At 45.0% G+C, this 26,075-nt stretch overlaps 1 protein-coding gene across 21 annotated transcripts in view; it reads right to left on the bottom strand.

Annotated features, from left to right (window-relative positions):
• The window catches only part of ENOX1 (ecto-NOX disulfide-thiol exchanger 1), a 562,199-nt gene that overhangs the window by 223,436 nt on the left and 312,688 nt on the right, over positions 1–26,075 (bottom strand). For 3 of the 21 annotated variants that reach the window (XM_075918976.1, XM_075918974.1, XM_075918982.1), the window contains one exon: positions 18,711–18,824. The exons of the other annotated variants lie outside the window; for them this stretch is intronic. The gene's annotated coding sequence lies outside the window, so the exon portion shown is untranslated. The remainder of the gene's footprint in view (positions 1–18,710; positions 18,825–26,075) is intronic. 21 annotated transcript variants of the gene reach the window in all.

Below are 26,075 nucleotides of genomic sequence, written 5' to 3' on the forward strand. Positions count from 1 at the left end.
CCACGGCATCGATATGTGTGATGGGGAAGAGTGTTTATGAGCACGAACTGCACTTTGTCCATTATCATGACCTGTTGATTGGAAGAGGTCAAAGATGCTATTAGAAATCATGTGTGTGATTGAAGACTGCTTGTTATTATTTTCTCAAGTAACTGCCCAAAGGAAAGAATAGTGTAAATCCAAACAGTAAGAACAACCACTACTTTAGGATGATGGCAGTGAGGTATTTTGGGGGAAAGACCTATCCAGATTTTGCTCATTGTAGTAGGGAAACAGTATAATCTATATGTAATTATAGATTTATAGATCCAAACTACATTTGGATACATTTGTTGCCGATTGAGGATTTATGGGCACTAACCAAAGCAATTCAAGTCCCCAAATATTTATTCTAAACTTGTGAAGTGGCATGATATTTTTCATCCCATCTTGACTGGAAGAAAGAATGGATTCAGGTTATAAATGGTTTTGTATTACTTGTTAATGCTAACAGCTTTTCCGTATCTACTGGTGGCTGAAGGGATATGAGGGAGATGGATAATGCTTTACATATAAAATCACAGAGTCGAAGAAACATAAAAAGCTTTGTTTTCAACATTGCATTTATGTTTCAGCCATTCAAGTGACAAGAATTGGTTGTCTTGGAAGCAATCTGCAATTGTGTGAAATCCTTCATCTGTCCAGCATGTGAAATATTTATTTTCTAAGGCTGATTCACTAAACACAGGCTAAAAGAGGACAGTGGACTATAGTTTGTTATTCTCAAGTCTCACAGTCCCTAGACAACCAAATTAGATTGGGACATGGGGAAAGGGGAGAAAGCCCAGTTGTGGTACAGACTGTTAGCAGAAATCAATTGGAGAAAAAAACATATTAAGCTGTATAGGAGCTTTACTGACAATTGTGGAGCAAAGTGATGCTACTCTCATATTGTTTTTAGTGAGGCTGCAAAATTACAGAGTTTCCAATTAGTGAGAGGAATCCCCATCTCGTTCTTAAGCAATTACTTCTTTGGAGGATTAATTCTCTGTCATTTTTTGCTACATAAAAATTGCTTAATATTTTTGTATAATGGGGGAGGGGAGTTGTGGTTGGGAAGGAATTAAATGTGGGGTTAACACCTTGAGGTGGTCTAAACAAGATGCTCATTTTGATTATTTTGAACAATGTTTCTACAAAAATGTCATATGCCAGGCCTAAGTTAACTCTTCTGGGTGCATGGGACTAATGGATTTTGTGGGGTCTCATAGGATCTGGGGTGGAGCCAAAAATGAGGGGTTCAGTGTGCAGGAGGGGGCTGCTGGGGAACATAATGGGGATGTGGGATCTGGGTGTGGATAAGTTGGGGATGGGGATGCAGGCAGGGTGTTGGCAGGAAGTAGGGTGCAGGAGTAAGATGGGCGCACACAGTCTGTGCAGAAGGTAGGGCATGCAAGATTTGGATGGAAGGTAGGGTGCAAGAGCAGGCTGGGGGTGGGTGAGTTGGGTCTGGGTGGGAGGTAGGGTGCGGGTGCTGACTGAGTATTGGGGTACAGCATCTGAGTGGGAGGTGGGGTGCAGGAGCAGGTTGAGGTTGGGATGAATGGTCTTGGTGGGAAGCAGGGTGCAGGAGCGGGATGGGGATGTATAGTCTGGGCAGGAGGCAGAGTGGAGCAGGGGGTGGGAGTTCAGGGTCTGAGTAGGAGGCAGGGTTCATGAGCAGGATGAGGGTTTGAGGTTTGGATGGGAAGTAGGGTGCAGGAGTAGGCTGGGGTGCAGGGTACGGGCAGGAGGTAGGGTGCAGAAGCAGGCTGAGAGTAGGAGAGCAGGGTCCGGGAGAGAGTGAAGGTGTAGGAGGAAGCATGGGATTGGGGCATTTACCTGGTGCAGCTCCTGGGAGGGGAAAAGTTGGCTATGTGTGGCCCTGCACTGGTATGCACTGCTCTCTCTCTCTCTCTCATTGGTCATGATTCCCAGCCAATGGGAATGGCAGAAGTGGAGCCTGCAGCAAGGATGCTAAATATTGAGTAATTTACTCGTCAAGTAGTCGGTGGAATTTCCATTGACTACTCAACTAGCTGACAGGCGCTTCTGCATTCCTCCACTGGGGCTCTTGTACATTTCAAAGAGGAATGCGGAACTCTGAGTGCAGCTGACTCCAGGGTGCACGTGGGTGCCTGCTTTGAAATGTACAAGAGTCCCCAGCGGGGGTTCTTGTGCATTTCAAAGCAGAAGCGCCCTCAAAGAGCCTGGGGTCGGCGGGGTATTCAGAGTCCCCCGATGACCCCGAGCTCCATGCTGCGCTGCTGCTTTGAAATGCCACGCGGAGCCCAGGGCAGCTGGGGACCCCGGGCTCTGCGCACTGTACTGGGACCTGGGATCCCAGCTGACCCCGGGCTCCACACAAATGCCGCGGCCGCATTTCAAAGGGGCAGCGCCGCATAGCTGACCCCGGGCTCCTTGCAGCACTGCCCCTTTGAAATGCTGCCATGGCATTTGTGTAGAGCCTGGGGTCAGCTGGGGAGTTCTCAGCTGATCCCAGACTCTGTGCGCTATGCTGGAACCCAAGATCAGCTGGGGACAAACGTTGCGGTGGCGTTTCAAAGCGCCATTTCAAAGGTACGGGCTCCGTGTGGCGCTGATGCTTTGAAACATCCCTCTTCCCCCCACCTTTTTGATGCTGCTATCTGATAGAGGCAGCAAGGGGAGAAGGAATTGACTAGTCGACTCGACTATCCGATAAGCATTTGCTTATATGTCGACTAGTCCTTAACATCCTTAGCCTGCAGGCACACGCAGGGGGAGAGGAGGGAGAAGAGGAAAGGAAGTGCATAGAGATGCTTACTCCCTCCCCCACCAGATAGAGGGCACTACGCACAGGTTTTAGGGGCTGCAGCTGCACACGGATGGGGAAAAAATTAGAGGAAACATTGCTGGAGAGCCCAGAGGGAGTGTCTTTGACCCCACGGATGCAGTTATACACGGGTGCATATTTGTTACTGGGTTGGTGAAATCTATTTATAGAACACACCATCTGCTTGGGGTGCCTGCTCTGAGATTGGTACTCATGGTGATGAACCACTCCAGACACTGTGACAATTCCATCAAAATTTTACCAATACACTTCAGGTCAGATACTAACACCTTATATGACTGAAAGACAAGACTGCAAACTCTCAGGTGATGCACAGAATTAGTCCTCCCTAAAATGAATCTGGAATTAAAGGGTGGGGGAGGAGGGAAAGGAAAGAAGGCAAGATGGTATCAAAATGGTGCCATTACACTCAAGGCTCACCATGGTGAGATATGGATGCTATACACTGTTGGAAAATTACTGGCTTCCCACTGATGGGAAATATTTCTCTCTAGGCATAGTTGTTCGTAAGACAACAAACCTTAAATGTTAACAGACTCCCTGTTCCAGCAGTGCTGTTTGGCACTGGTCCTGGGACTTATATAGTACGGCTCTGACTGGTGTAGCTTTCAGTTCCTGGGATGTAACAGTCACTTATAAACATAGGAATGTAGGCTGCTGTAGGCCATGTCTTTGGTGTTATTATGTCTGTATGCATTACTTCCACCAATTAAAGTAATACAATAATTTTAAACACTTGCTGTGCATCATGATTATACTTTCCCAACCAGCTCACAGGGAGTGAAGGGGGAAGGGAGAAGTTGCTGTACTCCAAGTGCAACAAACTGTGCTAAGTACAAAAAGAGTCTTCTTGCATACCACTCCATATGCTTGGAATGGCTCCCTCCCCCTCCCACTCTAGTGTATATAAAGTATCTTCCTTCTTCCTCAAATACTGAGAACCCATCTGTGCTGCAAAGTATTCCATCTGTATCGGCAACTAGTCCAGTGATGTGCTGCCAATGTTTCAACAAAGGGCTCCCATAAAAATGTTCCCCTTGGCTTGTAATAAACCCCATGTCCCAAGGGAGGGTGTGCAGGGACTGGGGAAACTATTCATTTGCTTTTTCTATTTCTACAAAATGTTTTCCCGGACCAAGGAAGGAGGCAGAAGTGTTTGGCAAACAAACTTATAGTATATGCCTTTTACTGGACATATTCAGTTTGATCCTGAAAATACAGATAAAATCGATTATAAGTACAGACCAATACTCACCATACATGCTTCAGAAGAGCTGAAAGCAGTGGGTTGGAATAAGCGCCTTTTAGAAAGACCAATGAGCTTCTCTTGAGACATTTTTAGGCGCTACAAGCTTGAGAATTATAAGGAGCAAATGAGTGAATTGTAAGGAGGGAAAATATCCCTCTACTCAACATTGTCTAACCCTGAATGAAGATTTGCAAAAAAATGACTAATGATTTGCAAAAAAAATGGCCTCTATTCTTGGGTGCCCAACTGAGAGTAAACAGCAGGTACTCCTGAGAAAAAGCAGACAAATCCAAAAATTTTTAAAAAGCCCAAAGCCTTGGTTGTTGTTTTAGTACAGGGATGGGCAACAATTTTTAAAGGGGGGGCCACTTCATAAATTTGTGAAGTGGCCCCGGGCCACCATGGCAGGGGTGGGGCCTTGAGTGTAAGGGGTGGGGCCAGAAAACTTCTCATGCTCCACCCTCCTACAGACTCTGATTGGGCTGGGGGTGGGGGAGAGCATGAAGTCTTTGAGCCCCTCTGGTGCCACCCCTGGCAAGGAAGGAGACTTTGCACACTCCCCTGTCCCCAGGTCTCAATTGGCCTGGGGGTGGGGAAGCCGCAGAGCGGCCATGGGCTGGATCCACCAACTTGGCGGGCCGGATCCAGCCCATGGAGGTTGTCCTGCTTACCCCGTTTTAGTACAAAGATCATTACATTAACCTTAAAAGTTTACTATCAAATTAAATGATGATATTCATCGAAATTATGAGAGTGACTATGCCTCTCCAACAGAGAGCAATTTAAATAGTGTTCTTAGACATTTTTATCAGAGCCACCCATATGCCGAATATGCAGCTGTGTAGGGCACCCAAAGTTTTAAGGCATCTGTGGGTCTGAATGTCCACCCACCTTCCTCTTCCTATCCCTGTTCTGTGGCGCTGCTTCCTCAATAGAGGATCTAGTTAACTTAGGTCTGGCAGGCTTTTTTACGTATCAGCAAAACATCAAATCTGTGAAAGAGCCATTCAAGTGGCAATTAAGTCATTTAACAGGCATTTGCCAACCTCGGGTATAGACTGTCAGTTTCTGAATTTACTGTGTTAATCTCAGGACCTCAGTTTAAAATTCGTTTTAAAAATATTTCATTTGTTGTTGCTGAAAATAATAAAATTACATCTCTAAAAACATCCCCTCAGGTACTAATAGGCACAGAGGCACTAGTTTAATAGCACTGCGTAAGGCACCATAAATCCTAAGAAAACTTAAAAAACAACAATGGTCCTGTAGCACCTTAGGCTTCCTACACTACCCCCCTAGTTAGAACTAGGGGGGTAATGTAGTCATACGGTGTTGCAAATGAAGCCCGGGAGGTGCAAATGAACCCGGTGGAACGAGGTATACAGCTAGTTCGGATTAGGAAGCCTAATCCGAACTAGCTAGTCCGTGCCGCGTGTAGTCGCGCAGCACGGGGTCCGACCTAGCCGGCATTTAAAAATGGCGCCGGCCGGTTTTCTGCAAATGAAGCCCGGGAAATTCAAATCCCGGGCTTCATTTGCAACTCCGTATGACTACATTACCCCCCCTAGTTCGAACTAGGGGGGTAGTGTAGACATACCCTCAGAGATTAAGAAAAATATATAAATAGTATCATGAGCTTTAGTGGACACAACACGCTTCTTCAGATGACAAATATGGAGCAAGGGGCCCAGAGTTTGAAATATAAAGCAGAAAAAGAGGGGAGAAGGAGGACTGAAAGGAAAAAAAACACCATTTTAATTCATGTATTTGTACTAAAAGACGCTAATAGAGTAGGCTGAAGAAGTAGGCTGTGCCCACAAAAGCTCATGATACTATTTATATATTTTTGTTAGTCTCTAAGGTGCTACAGGACCATTGGGGCTTTTTAAAGGTTTTTTAGTTACAGGCTAATGTGGCTATCCCTCTGAAACCTACAAATCCTAAGGACAGCCCTGTTTTTAATCTTAACTTCAACAAGAAATACAACAGGTTGGGTCTCTCACCTAGTAACACAACTAATACTGACCCTTTTGTTACACAGAGGACAAAATATGGCCCCAATTCAGAAAAGCACTGAAGCACGTTCTTGAATCCATCCCAATACAAATGCTAAACTTAAGGCACATATTTAAGCACTCTATTGAATAGGGATGTTAAAATGCAGGTATTGAACTAATCGAATTGCCAACAAAATTTTTATTGACCACTCGATCAGTTGATAGATAGCCCAGCTCAGTTCCGACTTGCGCCAGGTGCAGGACCAAACCCCACTATGGCTCTGCATTTTAAAAGGCAGTAGGAGCCGGGGAGACTGCCCCCTGGCTCCTACTGCATTTTAAATTGCAGAGCCACAGCAGGATTTTGTCACACACACACCCCTGTGCGTGGGGGTCCTACCGGGGATTTGAGACCTCCCACGCCCAGTGAATGCTGCTGCAAAGAGCCTCTACCTGCAGCCGGATCACCACGCACACGGGCTGCTGCATGGCAGCAGTCCCTGTGAATGGGGGTGAGGTCTCAACTTCCCACTGAGACTCCTCACACACAGGGACTGCTGCTGTGAAGCAGCCCCTGCCCACGGTGACCTGGCCTGAGAGAGGCAGCAGTGTTTGGGGTGGGTTGGAATGGGCAGCACCACGGAGATGGTGCTGGGGGGAACCAGCTTTTAAACCAGCTCCCTCCAGCACTGGCTCCTGCTCCCCCCCCCCCCCCCGCCTCCTCTGATACAGAGGCAGAAATGTCGGGGGGGAGGAATGTGAGTAGTCGACTGGAGTACCCCATATGCACAGGCTTATCAGGTAGTCAACTACTCCTTTACATCCTTACTATTGAATAGGCAGGGACTTAAGCACACGTTTAAGTGCTTTGTTGCACCTATGTTCCAAATGATTGCACGAAGCAATCTGAACTACTTTGTTAAATGGAATATTTACTAAAGTCTCTTTCTTCATAGGGCAACAGTGGAGCATGCAGCATTCCAACAGGACAGTGTTATAACTGCTTAAGGCTGAATTCAGAAAGGCGTCCAAAGAGTTCAGTGCTCAAATGCCAACGCCATTAGGAAATAGTGGAAACCCCATCCTATTTCTATCCTTCCAAGTTAGAAAAATATTGTGGAAAAAAGGAATCTTAAATGTATGCAATCAATCTCCAAATGCTAAAATATTTGAAATTGCATCCTTTCACCATTTATTACTGGTGTATTACACTTGCTCCAGGGATGGACATAAGCTGACTATGCAATCCAAGCTCCATAAGCACCTTGCCAGAGATTGAGCAGGGTGGTGCTCAATATGCAAGAAGGCCTCTTTCCTTTGGAATTTACCATGGTGAGGATACGCTGCTCCTAGAAGCCCCAATGGGCTAGAGGTTATCTGCATGTGTAGTAAAAGACCATCCCTGCTCCGAAGAATCAAAGTACATAATGCAGGCAAAAAAGTGCTGGAAAATAGGTATTATTCCCATTTTACAGACAGTGAACTGAGACCAAGAGAGATTTAACTCATTTGTTCAAGGTTGCAGAGAGACTTGAAGCAGAGAAAGGAATGGAACCCCGTTCTCTTGAGTCCCAGGGCAGTGCCTTAACCACAGAGGCAGCCTTCTCCCTGTTTTCATCATAAACATGCAAAAATATGATAAAGATAGCTGGAATTTCCATTGTGTTCATTCCAGTGAAGGAATGCAAAGTATACTGCAATCATCTGTGGATTAATCCTCAAATCATTACCATACCATATAATCCTTATCTAACACATGAGGAAACTGAGGCTCAAAGAGGTAGCGACTTAATCTAAAATCACATAAGAACTTGGTTGAGCTGGCAACAGAATTTCCTCCTCCTTTTCTCCTTCTCCCCCTGCCCGTGACACTCCTAGGCTATGTCTAGACTGCAAGCCTCTTTCGAAAGAGGCTTTTTCGAAAGATACTTTCGAAAAAGCCTCTTTCGAAAAAGAGCGTCTAGACTGCAAGCGGAAATTTCTAAAAAGCAAGCCGCTTTTTCGAAAGAGAGCACCCAGGCAGTCTGGAAGCTCTCTTTCGAAAACCCTGTTTGCATTCAAGAATGCCTTTTTTCGAAAGAGCACTTTCGAAAAAAGTCGTTCTTCCTCGAGAAATTAGGTTTACCACCGTCAAAAGAAAAGCTGCGTTCTTTCGATTTAATTTCGAAAGAACACAGCTGCAGCCTAGACGCAGGTGAAGTTTTTTCGAAAAAAGGCTACTTTTTTTGAAAAAAACCCTGAGTCTGGACACAGCCCTATAGATGGTGTGCTGATTCATTTTCAGCAGCTCATACACATATGATCTAAGCCATCAAATGCCAGCAATGCCCCTCTGCTATATATATTAGCCAAACTGGACAGTTGCTGTGACAAAGGATCAATGGACACAAATCAGACATCAGGAATGGTAACACACATAAAACTGTAGGGGAACATTTTAACCTGCCTGATTACGCAATCATGGGTTTAAAAAGTAGACATTCTTCTCCAAAGGAATTTTATCACCCAATTACAGAAGGAGACAGCTGAACTGAAATTCATTTACAAATCCAACCCTATCAACTTGGGCTTAATTAAAGATATTAACTGGTTACACATTACAAATGCAATTTCCCCTGCCTTTGACATATGCATTTACCCATCAAAAGCTATGAATGGGACACATCCAGCCTGACTCAATTAGTGTCTTTAACACTGGTCCTAAAATTAACAGGTAACTGCTTTTGCTGTTATATGTACTCTGGATTCTGTGATTTCAACTCCAAATCATCTGATGAATTGGGTTTTACCCAAGAAAGTTCATGTCCCAATATATTTGTAATTCTCTAAGGGCATGTCTACACTAGGGAGTTATTTCAAAATAAGTTATTTTCAAATAATAACTCCTGAAATAACAATTTTGAAATACTGCTAAACCTTGTCACTAAGGGTACGTCTAGACTACAGAACTTTTCCGGGATCCTGGAAAAGCTCTGTTCCATTTAAGGAACATGTCTGTTCCATTCAAGGAACATGTCTACTTTTTCGAAAGAAAAAAAATGTTGGAAAAGCAGACGCGTTTTTCCAGCATTCCTTACAAGGAAGAAGGGATGTTCTGAAAGAGTTTTTTCCCCCTGACATCTGGCCCCGTGTAGACGGGCCAAATGTTGGAAAAGCCTCTTTCAGAAGAAAAGCAGAAAAAGATACGCAAATTGCGAAGTGCAATTTGCGTATCTTTTTCTGACTTTTCTTTGTAGTGTAGACACAGCCAAGCAGGAGCTATTATTTCGAAATAACAAGCCCTTTATTTCAAAATAACGGGCTTGGTAGTGTGGACGCTTGCCTTGATATTTTGAAATAAGAGGAGTTGTTTCAAAATAACTTCATAGTGTGGACATGCCCTAAGGTGCCACAGGGCTGCTCTTTGTTTTTCAAGTTCCTTTGTAATACAATGGCCTGCCACACTGTAAAGAATGTGGGAGCAAGAATGGAGGAGTTACATGACTCCACAAATTAAAAGACAACTCATCTGCCTGCCCACAGCTTGTGGTAAGAAAAGCTCCTTCCCACTACTCCACTAATGAGTTAGCCCTCTCTGCAAATGTAGAGGGAAAGAGACGAGAACCTGCAAGACAATACCATTGGTCTAGGAAATTTGAGAGTGGGATGGCTTTTATCTAAACACATCACAAGTAAGATATACATCTTCATCTATTAAAGGAATGAGTCATTCACCATTTTCTTAAATAACAGCAAATGTAAAATTTTGGACTCATGATAAATGTAGGTAAAGCAACACAATGGTTAAATAAATAGATAGAGTAGATCCTCCTAACTGGCAAAAAACACCATCAAATTTAAACATCAACATGTTTTCATGGTTATTCACCAATAAGAATTAGCCTTCGGGAAAATATCTACAAAGTACAAATGCAAAACATAGTTAAAATTGATTATTTAAACTGAGGTTTCCCGCTTGCTGATTTAAATCACGTTGACTTCAATCAGTCGATCCTGTGGTCCTTTTCTACAGTAGCCACAATCCTCACCAGAGACTTAACCTACCAGCCTAGTCAAGAGGCTCTGCATCACAGACATGTCTCCCTTTCCAAATGCTGGCTTTTATACATTCAGCAGCCCTTTTTGTCCAACAGTGAATACTTTCTTCAAATGCAGATACAAATATCTTGGTTTAAAACTCTCAACAGTGCTTGCAATGGTGTGTACCTTTAAAATCATCGCAGAGCTACATTCTGAGATTCTGATCAGGAAGGATCAGTCAGTATTGCAAAAATTACTGTACAGGTTGTACCTCCAAAACCCAGCACTCAGGTCTGGCAACATCCCTTGTATAGCAGGACCAGAGAGCACAGGAGCCTAAGGGCAGGAGGGACTAGGGCCAGAGCTCTGTGGCAGCCTTCAGCAGCCCACAGCAGCAAAGGGCCAGGCTGGAGTCCCTCGGCAGCATGAGTTGGCGTGGGGCCAGAGTTTCTTGACTCCCCCCCAGGAGAGTGGGGACAGAGCACTGTGGCAGCTCCTGGGAGCATGGGGCTGGAGTTGAGCCCTGTGGCAGCCTAGGGCCAGGGCCCTGCAGCAGCTCCTGGAGCATAGGGCTGGGGCCAGGGCCCCATAGCACCCCGCTAGTGTGCAGGGCCAAAGCCCTGCAGCAACACGCTAGAGTGTGGGCCTGGGCTGGGCTGGAGCTGGAGCCCCACAACTGCCCTTGGGTGCACAGGGCTGGATCCCTGCGGCAGAAGCCAGAGCTAGAGCCTGTGTTGGCTCAGTAAGCCAGAAGCAGCTGGACAAGCAGCACAGACAGGTTTGGGGGAGAGAGGAGGGTGAGGCAGGGTGGTTGCTGGGGCAGCCTGCCAGCAGTAGGCGATGGGGCTTGGGACTGGTGGCAGGACACCATCCTTGGTCCGGCAAATTCTCTCATTCGGGACTGGTCAGGAGTGCCAAGTCCACTCTGCACAAGTCCACCTGTGATATATAAGTGAAGTGCCTATTCCTTTTTAATGGGTAGGTGCATGGGCAGAGATGGCAATGGAGTTAGTTACAGGGACTGGTTCCTGGGTCTATCCTAGTGATACCATCATAGGAGCTAAACACATCAGCCATACCATCAAAGGTTCGTTCACCTGCACATCTACTAGTGTGATATATGTCATTATGTACCAGCTTATGCCATAACAAATGGTTAGTCTTTAAGGTGCCACTGGATTTGTTTTTCTGTAGCTAATTTTGTTGCAATCAATGGCTCTGTTTTCACATTAATCAGGTTAACTAAAAATAGGTATACATCTCTCAGTTTTAACTAACAGGCATTTATTAAAACAGGTCTCCAGTACTGTTAAAAAAACAAAAAACACACTTTGTCCCTGGCAAAGAAAAAAAGCGATAAAAGCTTTAAGGATAAAATTGGACAAAAAGGTGATGAGGGTAATTCAGGGATGCAAAATTCTGTTCCGGCATTGATTAGGCAGTTAGTTGATCACCAAACTAACTACTATGAGAATCAAGTAAATAGCATTAAATAAATGGTTGTAAGTATTCATTCCAATTAAGAATGTATTTGCTGTGGATGGGCACAGCCCCTTTTTATATTTGCTTCCCACTAATGGCTCTGCAAAACAAATGTGAAGCTTGTATTCTCTAGGATTCCCTTCTATAACTAGTGTAAGTGACACAAGTTTGGCACTGTTTGACAAAGATGGGAGGAAAGAGGGTTCCCAGAATACTCTGACAGAGCCACTACATAAAGGTAATTACACTAGTCAAAGAGCTGACTTTCTGCACCCTTCAGAGCTAGAACCATGTACACACACACCTAATTACTGTTTGTCAATGACTGAGGTGATGAGAGAAATTTCCCATCAGGAAATTCAAACAAGAAATAAATTGGAGAAAATCCTACCCTAAGCAGAACAAGAGGGAGAACTTGTCAAATAAATTATTCAGTCTGCTTCAGCTGCATCACATATATAGGCAGTCCCCGAGTTACGCGGATCCGACTTATGTCGGATCCGCACTTACGAACGGGGCTTTCTCGCCCCGGAGCTCGCAGGCAGCGGGACCGCCCAGAGCACAGCGGTCCTGCCACCTCGACCTCCGGGGCGAGAAAAGCTGCTCCGGGTGCCCCTGGTCTGCTGGGGACCGTCTCCAGCAGACCAGGGACACCTGGAGCAAAGCCGGGGAGGCGGAAGGGTCCCACACTTCTGAGGCTTTGCTCTGGCAAAGCCAGGGAGGCGCGGGACTCCGCCGCCGCTGCCGCTTTGCTCCCGGTGCCCCTGGTCTGCTGGGGATCGTCTCCAGCAGACCAGGGACACCTGGAGCAAAGCCGGGGAGGCGGAAGGGTTCCGCACCTCTGAGGCTTTGCTCTGGCAAACCCGGGGAGGCGTGGGACTCCGCCGCCGCTGCCGCTTTGCTCCTGGTGCCTCTGGTCTGCTGGGGACCGTCTCCAACAGACCAGGGACACCTGGAGCAAAGCCGGGGAGGCAGAGGGGTCCCACACCTCTGAGGCTTTGCCAGAGCAAAGCCTCAGAGGCGCGGCACCCCGCCGCCGCTGCGGCTTTGCTCCCTGTGTCCTTGGTCTGCTGGGGGGGGGAGGGCGGCACAGCTAGTGGCCCCCCCCAGCAGACCAGGGAGACGTGAAGCAAAGCCCCGGGCCTGTGGTAGAACAGGTGGGGCGCTGCCGGTTGGTCCCGCAGCACCGCTCCTTGGCGCTACTGGACCAACCCGGCAGCACCCCAGCTGCTCTGCCCCAGGAGTCCTGATTCAGCCGCTGGTGATCAGTTTCAGCAGCAGCTGACTTGGGGACACCTGGGGTTCTTAAGTTGAATCTATATGTAAGTCAGAACTGGCGTCCAGATTCAGCCGCTGTTAAAACTAATCAGTTTCAGCAGCGGCTGAATCTGGACGCCAGTTCCGACTTACATACAGATTCAACTTAAGAACAAACCTACAGTCCCTATCTTGTCGTAACCCGGGGACTGCCTGTAGAGATATTTCAGTGACAAGGCAAAAGGATACACCTTCTCGCCATTGGGTGAACCTGCAGCGCAGAGAACAGATGAGCCACCCATTAACTGCACTGAAGGAAAGAGACAGTTCTTTTTTTATTCAGTTCAAAGACTGAGGGGTTTTCTTTCATTCATTTGGACCTGGTAGTTTTAAATCAGCTGAGACTCACTCAGCTCTTCAATAGTCAGTAGCAACATTGACAGCAGAGGTAAATCACTCAGTACAATCGAGTATTTAGATAGTGCAAGCAGACAATAAGTCTATTTAAATAACATAGAGTTACTGTTCTACTTGAACAATTAAAGCATTGTATTGATGTGAAAATGACACTTTATATCATCTCATCACTTATGATATCAGTCATGATCTATAACTCTTCTGCTTTCTTCATCACTGCAAAATGTGATTTTGCTAGCTGCCTGTGATTTTTGTGATACAGATTTCATTGTTAAAAATTCATTATCTACCCAAAGTCACCAGACTACAGTATATTAGACACTGCAGTTAATTCCTGTTCCAAATGTAAAGGAAAACTGGGAGATCTTAATCCCACAAATACTTGTGTGACCAAGGGGACGGGCAGACTTGCTAGGCCCTGGGTCAAGGGAGGGGACTGGTTCTGTGCTTCTGGAAGTGGTGGCACCTGAGTGGAAGAGGTGGCGCTCTGGCAGAGATTGAAAGAGCCTGGGGCTCAAAATGCCACTGCTGCTACAATAGTGGTGGAGCCTTGGTCCCAGGGCAATTTTCCCCTTTCCCCTCCCCCCATCAATGGGCCTGTGTGTGACACAGAACAAGATGCACTGTCCATGGTACATTTGGATGCTATATATGGGCACAGAGCTGACCCAAGGAGGGCACAGGACCTGGGGAAACCATTCCTAGTAACCCTCCCAGTTCCTGCTTCTGCTCCACCCACTCCACACCCCTGCTCCATCCCTTCCCCCACGCTCCACCCCTGCCTGTCCCACGGCAAAACCTTTCCTGCTCCTGCTCCACTCCCTTCCCCCCCCACAAACTGAGGCATTATCCTGGGCTGGATGACACAGCCGTGATACCCTCCCAGCCTGCTGGGCCTCGCTTCTCCACAGCAGCGGGAAGTGGAGCGCCTTGGGGCCGGGGCTCTCTGCTTCCTGCTGCTATGGAGAAGCCGAGTGTATGAGTGTAGTGGAATGGGAAGAGACAGTGGGGCGGAGTGGAGCACACTGTTGGGCCCCTCTAGCTCCTGATGCCCAGGTGAATGTGGGAGGGGCCTACCCTTGCTGTCTCCCTGAGCTAGGCTCATACATAAGACCATTGAGATGGCCCCTGAGGGGTCCTCCAAAGTCCGGGGCTTGGGGCATCCGCCCTGAACCATCCTATATACAGGGCGGCGCCGCATAGGCATATATGAGGTTAAACACTGGACATGATCTTTCACACTGACAATAAGACCCAGAATTCTTACACATATGTCCTTCATTCCAAGAGTTCAGGGAATGAAAGGAATGTCCTTTGACTAGAGAATGAGTATGTCTCAAGAAACATGGGTTTAAAGTGACACTGAACCCTTGAAATGTAGTCTGTTAAAAACAGTTTAGAAGACTCAGTCGAAACTGACTACACAAAACGCTATGAATCATACTATCTAAGCACTATCTGATGCCCAAAATGAATAAAAGGAGAGAAACAGAATTAGTCTAATTTCTTCCAACTACACGAATCCTAAGTGTTTCTTGTAAAATGGTTCGGAAATGGTTTTTTGGTCAAGAAGTCAGGTGTTTTTATGTTGATAGTTTCTCTTTAAGAATGACTGTCATTATGGTAGTGTAGCACTTCGCTATGCATTCCAGTCTCTGGCCTTATAATATTACAGGAGGAGTCATTATAATATTACATGGTCACAAAACAGATGTCTTGCAGCAGGATCAGTTTCCCTACTCTCCCTGCCCTGATCATCTCTTTTTACCTAACCTCTTGTATAAGCCTATGTATCTAAACTATTCAGGGTCAAGATCAGAGTAGTAAGAATGGCCATATTGGGTGGGTCCAATGGTCCACTGTGTATGCCTAAATCTATTAAGCATTTTTGTAAACCTCCCTCTAAAATGTAATGCAGATAAAGATTCTTAAATATCTACACTATACATATTTTTTCTTAGTCTCTTAGGTGCTACTGGACTACTCTTTTTTAAGTTTTTTAAAGTTACAGACTAACACTGCCATCTTTAAATGTGTGATCACTTATAAACATAACTCATGAGCTCTTATGAATGTAGGAATTCTATTGAATTCCAGAGACTATAGCAATAGCCATCTTAGCAATTCCTGTAAATATAAAAATAAAATAAATAATAAGAAAAAAATCTTGAGTCCATCAACAAGCATTTTGAAGAGCAACAATATGGAACCAAATGTAATTTTCCAATAGACTTTGCTTAATGTTGTCCTGTATGTTAAGGAAAACTTTCGACATCTGCCCATGAAATCCCCTTAGTCCACTTTTAGGGAGAAAGATATATTGTGGCATTCTTTCCTAAATAAATAGTCTTCACTGGTTGCAGGACAAAAGGATGGGGAAATTTACTTTTTCTTAATTTACACAAGAAGTGAAAGCTTAACTCCCTATCTTATCCCTAGCCAACTTGGCAAAGTTTCTGAAAGAAAATAACCATGGGTATGTGTACACTACCCCGCTAGTTCGAACTAGCGGGGTAATGTAGTCATACCGCAATTTCAAATGAAGCCCGGGATTTGAATTTCCCGGGCTTCATTTGCATAAGCGGGGCGCCGCCATTTTTAAATCCCCGCTCGTTCGAACCCCGTGCCGCGCGGCTACACGCGGCACGAACTAGGTAGTTCGAACTAGGCTTCCTAGTTCGAACTACCGTTACTCCTCATGGAAGCCGCGCGGCACGGGGTTCGAACGAGCGGGGATTTAAAAATGGCGGCGCCCCGCTTATGCAAATGAAGCCCGGGAAATTTAAATCCCGGGCTTCATTTGCAATTGCGGTATGCCTACATTACCTTCCTATTTCGAAATAGGAGGGTAGTGTAGACATACCCCATGAAATGGAAATAAGTGCATCAGATACATGACTATATTTTTGTCTTACAAAACAATACTATGTACTGTATGTATATAGTGATAAATAACCTTTCTGGGTAAGCAAATAAATTGATGCACTTCATTTGGTCTTTATAACGCATGTGTGTTTTGCATGAGTACTCAGTTTTTCACAAGGAATTTTCATATTCTTCCCAAATCATCACCCTTCTGGTTAAACAAGACTAAGGCCCATCCTGAAGAATGAAATGACTTGTTACAAAAAAAAAAAAATTACAACATAATACACAGGGTGGTATATTGGGCAGAAATAACTATGGAACTACATGTTCTGTGCTTCTTTCTATTTTATGCATTTTGGCTACCTCTAGACTGCAGAGTACAAAATACCTGTGTCTTCTCATAAGACTTGTTAAAATGGTTGCATTCCCAAGCAAATATTTTTTTTAATTTGAACTCACAAACGATACATTACACACAACAAATTTTATGGCAGGAAGAAGAATCTCTTTCTTTAGTATGCGAAGTCTGTTGTATACATTAAGGCTACATCTCCACTACATGCTTCTTGTGCAAGAAGCCTTTTGTTCAAGAGTTTTTGCAGAAAAACGTCTTGCACAAGAGCACGTCCACACCTCAAAGCACATCGCAAAAGCAATGTGCTTTTGCGCAAGAGAGCTTCTACACTGCATGGACACTCTTGCACAAGAAAGCTCTGATAGCCATTCACAGACTGGCAATCAGAGCACCTGTGCTTTTTCCAATAGGGGGTTTCTTGTACAACTGGAGTGTCCACACTTGCCTTCTTGCGCAATAGCTATAGTGCTAAAAGCAGTTATGCCTCGGAAAAGGCGGTTTACCTAGGGAGGAAAAAGCCCTCTGTTCTGCCATTTAAACTGCCCATTTAATTGCACAAGAGCTCATTTGAGGTATGGATATTCCGCAGGTTTTGGCACAAAACCAGCTGCTTTTGCACAAAAACCTTCTAGTGTAGATGTAGCCTAAGTGTAGGGTTGACAGGTGTCCGGTTTTGAACGGGACTGTCCAGTATTTGAGCTTTCTGTTCAGGAAACAAATTGAGAAAATATAAATGAGCAAATATAAATGTCTGGTATTTCTAAATAAGATGTAACGTAGATTGTGATATACAGGCAGTCCCCGAGTTACGCGGATCCAACTTACGTCGGATCCGCAGTTACGAACGGGGATTTTCTCGCCCCGGAGGACTGGAGCGGCAGGACGCCTGGTCCCGCCGCCCGCCTCCTCCAGGGAGAGAAAAGCTGCTCCCCGTCTCCCTGGTCTGCTGGGGGAGCCAGCAGACCAGGGAGACGGGGAGCAAAGCGGCGGAGGACCCGGGGCCGGACCCGCGGCCACTTCCAGATCAGCTGGAAGCGCCGCTGGTCCAGCCGGGTCCTCCGCGGCTTTGCTCAGCATCTCCCCGGTCTGCAGACCAGGGAGACGCTGAGAAAAGCGGCGGAGGACCCCGGCCAGAACCGCGGCGCTTCCAGCTGATCTGGAAGCGCCGCGGTCCGGCCCGGGTCCTCCGCCGCTTTGCTCCACGTCTCCCTGGTCTGCTGGGGGGGAGGACGCAGCTAGTGCCCCCCCCCAGCAGACCAGGGAGACGTGGAGCAAAGCCCGGGGCCTGTGGTAGAGCAGGTGGGGCGCTGCCGGTTGGTCCCGCAGCACCGCTCCTTGGCGCTAATGGACCAACCCAGCAGCACCCCAGCTGCTCTGCCCCAGGCGTCCCCAAGTTAGCCGCTGCTGAAACTGACCAGCGGCTGACTACAGGAAGCCCGAGGCAGAGTTGCTCTGCCCCGGGCTTCCTGGAATCAGCTGCTGATCAGTTTCAGCAGCAGCTGACTTGGGGATGCCTGGGGTTCTTAAGCTGAATCTGTATGTAAGTCAGAACTGGTGTCCAGATTCAGCCGCTGTTGAAACTGATCAGTTTCAGCAGCGGCTGAATCTGGATGCCAGTTCCGACTGTTACACCTTGGTTCGGTGATGTGATGGGAGCCTCAAGGGTTAAAGCCGACTACCCAGTGAAAACTACTGGATGATGGTGAAACAAACGATTTTTATTAAGTGGTCAAAACCAGCAATTAACAAGTAGGTGTTTAAACTAGCAATTGCTCAGTACTTTTACAGCGTAGAAAAGCTTGGGCACAATTATACCCAACTGATTACAATTCTTTGATTACAATTCACTTATATCAAATCACTATCCCTAATTCGCCTAAGGCAACGTAGCATACAAATGAAAAATACAAAAAACAAAGCCAAAATAATGATAATAAAAGAACCACCCACAGCCAATCCCTCCAGTGTCACTTTAGGACAGCTGGTGGAGTTAGTCATTGATTTTTTACTGTTACAAGTTGACAACTCAAAGGTTTTTCTTCTAACACTAATACCTGGGCTAAAGCTTAACCCTTTCACATTGCACAAAATCACACTATCTATACAATACAATTAATATGACTTCCTTATACTTCACAGGATTATAAGATATAATTAATACAGCTTAACTATTAACTAAACCACCAATTAATAAATTTAAGCAATACTTACAAATCCTGCAACGATAACAACATAAAGACACACTAGAACTCGGAGCATGCTCAGGACTCGTGCACCGCTATATTTGATTCGAAGGGTGGGGAGGCAGCCTCAGGGTGATCAATCCTTTAGCCGGGCAAAAAAAAAAAAAAGACACATGCCCTCAATACACGGAACCTCCGAACAAAGGGATTGAGGGTCTTTTATACAAAACTTCGGTGTCTGTGCCATGCTAGGGTCTGCATTTGGCAGGGCCTGATAGGCTAGTGATGAGGTAGTATAACAATACTGCCCTATAGGAATTTTCATGATGTATGCGTGATCCCCTCGTGGACAGGACCAGATGGGGCATAGTTAGTGTAAGACAATTGTGTTTTATTACCCTATGTTTACTTTTTCCCTTACCCCTAAGACTGGTCAAGCTACGGTCAAATGAGGCTTATCTGTAAGCACTATCCAGTCATGCTCACCTCCCTGTTTTTTTGGCGCCTGTGAGTCCCAGAATGCCTATAAGATCAAATTCCATTCACAAAACTGCATTGTGCTACCCATGCTCCTCTGAGTATCTGGGTTTTGTGTGAGGGGCCTTGTGTGGCAGGATGGGCTATACGCGAAGGCCATGGACAGAAAAAGCCTGCTTTACAACACCGACTTACATACAGATTCAACTTAAGAACAAACCTACAGTCCCTATCTTGTACGTAACCCGGGGACTGCCTGTAATGTCAAGTGTGTCCGGTATTTTTGATGAAACCATCTGGCAACCCTACCTTAGTGTGTTCTTGGGATGGTATTGAGTGACTCAGATACAGTGTGTACAATCAGTAACAGCTCAAGGAATACAAGTGATTATCTTTGTAAATAAAACATTGTAAATAAAACTTTAAATACATGATTAGCAATTTCCTGACATTCAGCAGTTCAAAGACTGGGACTGAGCTATGTGTCTCTGCACCCTTATGCTTTTAACATTAGCTGATCCCCTCTGAGAAAATGGAGGGAGGGAAGCTGTTTACACACGGAGATCAAGAAATGATTCCAGTTCTTTCAACAAAAGTGTCTGCACTGGAGAAGCAAATGGCTAAGATGGTGGCATAGCAACTGATATTCTGTGGCCTTAAGGCAAGATGAGACTTCAGCTGATAACATCATAAGCCCAAGCCCACTCCAAACCCAATGGAGCTCAGCAAAATAACCATGATTGAACTAGATTTTGAACATCTTCTGTGAGTAGTGAGTAATTTTGTGTCCCAACTTAATGAAGATTGTTTTGTGAGTGAAACTTGGAAGAATATTGCTGCTCTCCCCGCTATCCCACATTTGATCTCCTCTTAAAGACCAAATAGGACAGAAAAAAATGTTACAAATATTTTCTTCAACAGTACTATAGAGCTTTGTTCCATGGTTCACTTAAACTAGAAGTCGCACTTAATTGTCCCTATGGTTCTAATACATTAAAGCTACATCTTCACTGCGAGATCTTCCAGCAACAAATATGCTAATGAGGGATTCATTAGCATAATTCACAATCTCATTAGCATATTTTCTTCCGTTTTTTTTTGTGCAAGTTTTTTTTTGAGCAAAAACCCCGTTTTGCGCAAGATCCTTATGCCTCTCTGGCAAAAACCCTGTCCACACTGCTTCTTTTTGCGCAAAAACCCTTTGCGGAAAAAGAAACAGCAGAAAATATGCTAATGAGATTGCAGCTTATACTAATGATTTCCTCATTAGCATATTTTCTGCCAGAAGATCTCGCACTGAAGATGAAGCCTCTTATAATCAATTTGAAAAACATTTCTTCATTTTTGTTCAGTATTTCTGACTAGCCAGGCAGCATCGTTTACTGTGTAATAGTCGTCAGTGAGAGATCCAAGAATATGTAGCAGTGTGTCAACATCCAGGCTATTATAATATTATTTTTAATTCTAAAGTGTCAATGGTATAATTCAGTGCTAGCCTATGTTCAAGACAGTTCCTGCACTAGAGGGATTACAACAGATACAAATGAGATAGTACAATTAGAAAGAGGAAGCTGTTAACGTACAGTATTTTTGGCATGACAAGTATTTCTCCTCTAATTTTCCTTTTCTGAAATATTGTGGTGGAGAGAGCGTTTCACTGATGTAAGTTGGTATTTGAGGATCTCGCAGAAAAAGTGCTCTTTGTGAAAATGCTTTATACAGTCAGGAAAAGAAGTGGATTAATCTGAATGACAAGGGGTAAAGGATCGAATTCACTGGAAATGTAAAACCCTTCTAGGTAGATGGGAGAAGCATGGAAAAAGGGGGGGGGAAATGTACTATGTCTTGGGATGTTGTAAGGCGTGGATTGTGAGGTGATTAGAAATGGGATGTAGAACTAAGTAGGGGCCTTGAAAGCAAGGAACAGAAGTTAAAAATTGTTATGCTGTAGGGTTGGCAGATGGTTTAACAAGAAATACAGAACATCCCCCCCACCAAAAAAAAACCCACCAGGAAAAAAGTCTTTTGAGCAAAAAATGGCCCCGCGCTCCTCACTCCCCTGCCCCCGCCAGACACGTCAGGGGAAAATTGTCCCTGCCGGGCTTCTGTCTGAGGGAAACAGGAAATACCGGACATTTTACATGTCTGGTATTTTCTGTTGTTTTTTTTTTACTGGACAGGGGACCCGAATAATGGATAGTCCGGGCAAAAAACGGACACCTGGCAACCCTATTTTGCTGAGCCAAGTGGAACCATCGGAAAGACTGAAAGAGGGTAGATTCATAAAAGTGTGCAAAATATAATTTTAGCAGTTCCATTTTGGACATGCTGGAGGAGAGAAATGCTTAGGTGATATCCTGGACCTCCTCTAAATCCCTTCATGCCTCTCTCAAGCAGCGCAAGGAAGATATAAGGCAGCAGATGACTGTGGGAATTCTGAGGGGACACCTATCCTATCATAGCCCTGCTTCCCTCACTCTGGGAATGTTATACAGCATGTTCTAGGGCTGGAGGAAGAGCACATGTCATGTTTATACCTGAATTGATGTGGGCCATTCATGACTGCTTGTTAGAGACAAAGTCACAAACATGGGACTGGATAACAGGAGACAAAAAGTGTGTAGAAGCAGATTTGTGAGTCAAAGCACCGAGATTAGAGTGGATGCTATGCAAACAGATCAGGTCAGGCAAGCCTCAGGTGCAGAGGGTGACCAGAGTACTCAGTGCGACTGAGAGGTGGAAGTGGCAGGAGAAATCCAAAGGAGAAGATGAAAGAGTAATGATAGAGGGACACCTTGCACAGAAGAGGAAGAAGAAAGTCCTTTGAAGATGGAATGAAATTGAAGTGAAGTGCACTTGGATATTATTACTACTTATATCAATTACATACATTATTCACTGCTTATCTAGCTTTTCGGTAACAAATATATTGTTTAAATCAATACATAAAGAAGCAGCAAGGGGGGTGGAGAGGAGAGAACACTTCAAAGTGGCAGAGCCACTTGAAGTCTGGGGCCAGACTCTGGGCTCTGTAGAGTGCTGCTGCTTTGAAATGCCACGGTGAGCCTGGCGTCAGGCTCCTTACAGCATTTCAAAGTGGCAGTACCACGTGAAGCCCGGGATCAGCTGGGGACTCCCCTGCTGACCCTGGGCTCAGTGTGGTGATGCTACCTTGAAACGCCCTGGGGAACCTGGTGTCAGGCTGCATATGTGTTTCAAAGCGGCAGTGCTGCGCAAAGCCCGGGGTCAGTGGGGGAGTCCCCAGCAGAACCCACGCTCAACACAGCGCTTTGGCCTTTTAAGTGTAGCTAGGGCTGTTGCAACCCTAGAGCTATGGCTACACTTCAAAGGCGTAGGCACCGTATTGACCAATCGAATAGTCGATAAAAAATGCATCTAATGCACTAACCACCAGAGGTACCAAGATCGGTTCCACTTGTTGGGGTTACACCATGTTTTATAGTAACTTGCTAGAGCACGTCTGCACTAAGAAATTATTTCAAAATAACAAAATTCTAAATAATAATGCACGAAATAACAAAATCAAAATAGTATGTCTCCACTACAGGGAGCCCCGAAATTAGTCCAAGGCAAGCTCAATTATTGTGGACATGCTACCTCAACATAGAGCCCCAGGAAACACTGGGGAGTAATTACTTTGAATTACTTTGGTGAATAATTATTTTGAATAGCAGAGCAGCGAAGTGTCCACACTAACACTATTTCGAAATAGCCATTATTCCTTGAGAAAAGCAGAAGTGCAGATTTCGAAATAACCAGCCTGTTATTTCTAAATAACGGGTTTTGTAGTGTGGACGCTTCATTTATTATTTCAAAATAAGGGGGTTATTTCAAAATAACTCTTTACTGTAGACCAGGACCTAGAGTACAACTGCTCTGTGGAGCTGCCTGTTTTCAACAACTGGAAAACACTAAACTAAACTAATGTAAAGTGGTCACCATTAAAAAGCAGTTGTACATTTTTATTGTAAAAATGGCACCTTTTTTTTAATGAGCCTGCCAGGGCCTGGAGAAGGTGGGCTCCTTCCTGATTCAGGGTGAAGATCATAGACTTTATTCAGGTTGGGGGGATGCCCCCAACGTCCATGATCTCCGCACTAGACAGAGGAACGCGGCCGTTTATGGCAGGATAGCTGCCAGCCTGGCCACATGCAAACATGCATGAAAATCAAGTTGGTCCAGCAAGACTCCCAAACCTGAGCCCTGAGCTTCCCCATTCCCTTCTTCCCCTTGCTTCCCCCTTCCAGCTCCCTCCTCCCAGGTTTCCCCCTCACCTCTCTCACCCTCTCTTCTTCCCTTTCCCTCCTCCTTTCCTCAGTATCACCAGAGTTTCATCCCCCCCTCCCCAGTTTTATTAAATAAAGAGAGTTTGTGTTCATGAAAATACATGTATTTTATTTGACATCAAGAAGGAGGGTTAGGGAGAGGTAAGTGGAAGGACGTGAGGGAGGAATGAGGCACAAGCCCCCAGTGGGGCAGACCAGGGAGGCTCTTAGTGCTCCTCAGGGTAGAAGCTCTCCTGCAGGGTCTCCTGGATACTGACAGCCCCCCGATGGACCTCCCAGATGGCAGCCTGCAGAAAGTGCAGCCAGGCTCGCAGCATCGCATCCATGAGAAGCACGAGAGTGCCCAGGGGTGGTTCTTGCTCCATGTTGCAGAGTGCTGTGGTGTCCCAAGTGAGGGCAACCAGAGCACACAGAGACAAAATGCTTTGCTGTCCCATATTGAAGTAAGCAAGCTAGCAGGGAAAGCTGTCCGGGGCGGAAGGGGGGTCCCTTTAAGCAAAGGCCTCAGATAGCCTCAGGCAGCAGCCACACAAAGTAACTCCTGACCTGATGCCCTGCCGGACCTGGTTCTGGCCGGCCTTAAATGTAATTCAGCGTCCACTCAGTGTGGACACGCTATTTTGAAATAGCAAAACACTATTTCAAAATGCATTTTGTGTGTAGATGCGTTATTTCAAAATAAGCTATATCAAAATAACTATTTTGAAATAAGATATTTCAAAATAATGCTATAGTGTAGACATACCCAAAGATGGAGTGGCTAGACTCTACTCCAACTCAAACATAATCAGCAAAATTGTTTTTTAAGTCCCAGTCAGTAACACCTGTGGAAATCCACTGATGGCAAAGAGGTTATACATTTGTGTTATTGAGGCCATAAAGTGAAAGTAATGGATTTATTCAGTTACTGAGATGTAACTGAGTATCTGATGTGTGCGGCAGAAACCTTCGTATCAGCTATGAGGTATGAGAAATAAAGGTTCCAATCTGACTTTTAGAGCCAAAGCTCAGTTTGCAGGGCTTATTCATATTTTTAAAAAATCTGTACGTTGAAGACATTGGCTATGGAAATCATTGTGAGACAAACACTGCACTCCCAAATATTTTTACATAGGCAATCTTCAGAGTAAATTCCCAGTTGATGTCTTTATAGTTTTGCCTTTGTCAGTAATTTATGTTACTGTGATATTCCCTAATCTTAGTATAGGGAATTCAACAAATGTCATTTCAATCTAATTACTCACAACGGCTCTTCTAAGATTTTAATGACATGCACTGTATTTATATGGTATGATCTTAAGTAGGTAGATCAGGAAGGAATAGTTTTATTGTAAGCTTATGCTAACCTCAGCTGCAATAAGTGGTGGGCTTGAATCTCTTCATATTTGAAAGAAAGTGAATGATTTTATACATCTTTCACCTAAACTACAGATACAGAGATGAACTGTAATATTCAGGACATTGTGTGAGTTTGGGACACTCCCTTGATTTCGGAGCCAATTATAACATTGCAATGAAATGTAAATATTGTATTTTCATATGTGACAGATAAATTCTCTCTCAGATTGCTGGAGGGTAAGTCTATGTTGCAATGGGGCATAATAGCAGCAAATGCTGACATGCCCAAGCTGACCTGAATCTAGGTAGCTCATGTCCTGAGAGCAGTGAGGTCAGAAAGGCATGTACTTTACCCATGCAATCTCCAGCGGTTTCATTTGGGTTGGCTGGTGCAGCCTAAGTTTTAACTAGCCATTTTCCCCTCAAATCAACACTTCAAAGTTTTAAAAGATAAGTAGCATTAGTAATCTCTCTCTCTCTCACACACACACACACACACAAACACACTCCTTTTACAACAATAATTAATTTGGCAACATCTTTTGAATCTTCACAGATAATCAGAAAAATGGTAAATGTTTTCTGCTAATGTTTGCAGTACCTTATATTTGAACAAACATCACAGGAAAACTGCTTGTACAAAAACACAAGATTGTGTGGCATAACTGTCAGTGGCACTAAAAGCATGCCAGACACCTACTTTATGTCTCTGCCAGGCCACGAGTAATCACTGTTGTGAATATAGCTGAAGAAACTGTATGTCACATACCTATTATTTACTTGACTTGCATGCCTAGCAATGCTGCAAGCCCCAATAAATAATGTTAACATACACAGGGTTTGAAAAATGTACTAGAAAGCTACTGGTCAAAGAGCACAGAGTTTTTACCTGTTCTGTGCCTAGATGCGAGATCCATCTTTGTATGCTTAGTAAAGACTTGATAAATTGAAGCCCTCATAGCCCCAGCTAGCTCAGGAAAGGAAACATTTTTTCCTCTTTCTCTCCTCAACTCCAGCACCTCCTGGATGCTGCAAAGTCTATGGGGCACCCTGTTATTCTACTCTTCATCCAGTCTCTTGCGGGGAGGGAGAGGCAGGGAACAGGGCAGAGGAAGGGAAGAGTCCCTGATTTTCTACCTTTCCTGGCTTTTATTTGGGATCCCTTCTGTGAATATGCCAGTGCCTGCCTGACTTGGCTACTACTCGTAGCTTTCCCAAGAAGCAACAAAATGCTAGTGACATCATTCTTGTCATTTTCACTGCTGCCCAAA

This window comes from Pelodiscus sinensis, chromosome 1 (assembly GCF_049634645.1).
Source record: "Pelodiscus sinensis isolate JC-2024 chromosome 1, ASM4963464v1, whole genome shotgun sequence".
Classification (NCBI taxonomy): Eukaryota; Metazoa; Chordata; order Testudines; family Trionychidae; genus Pelodiscus; species Pelodiscus sinensis.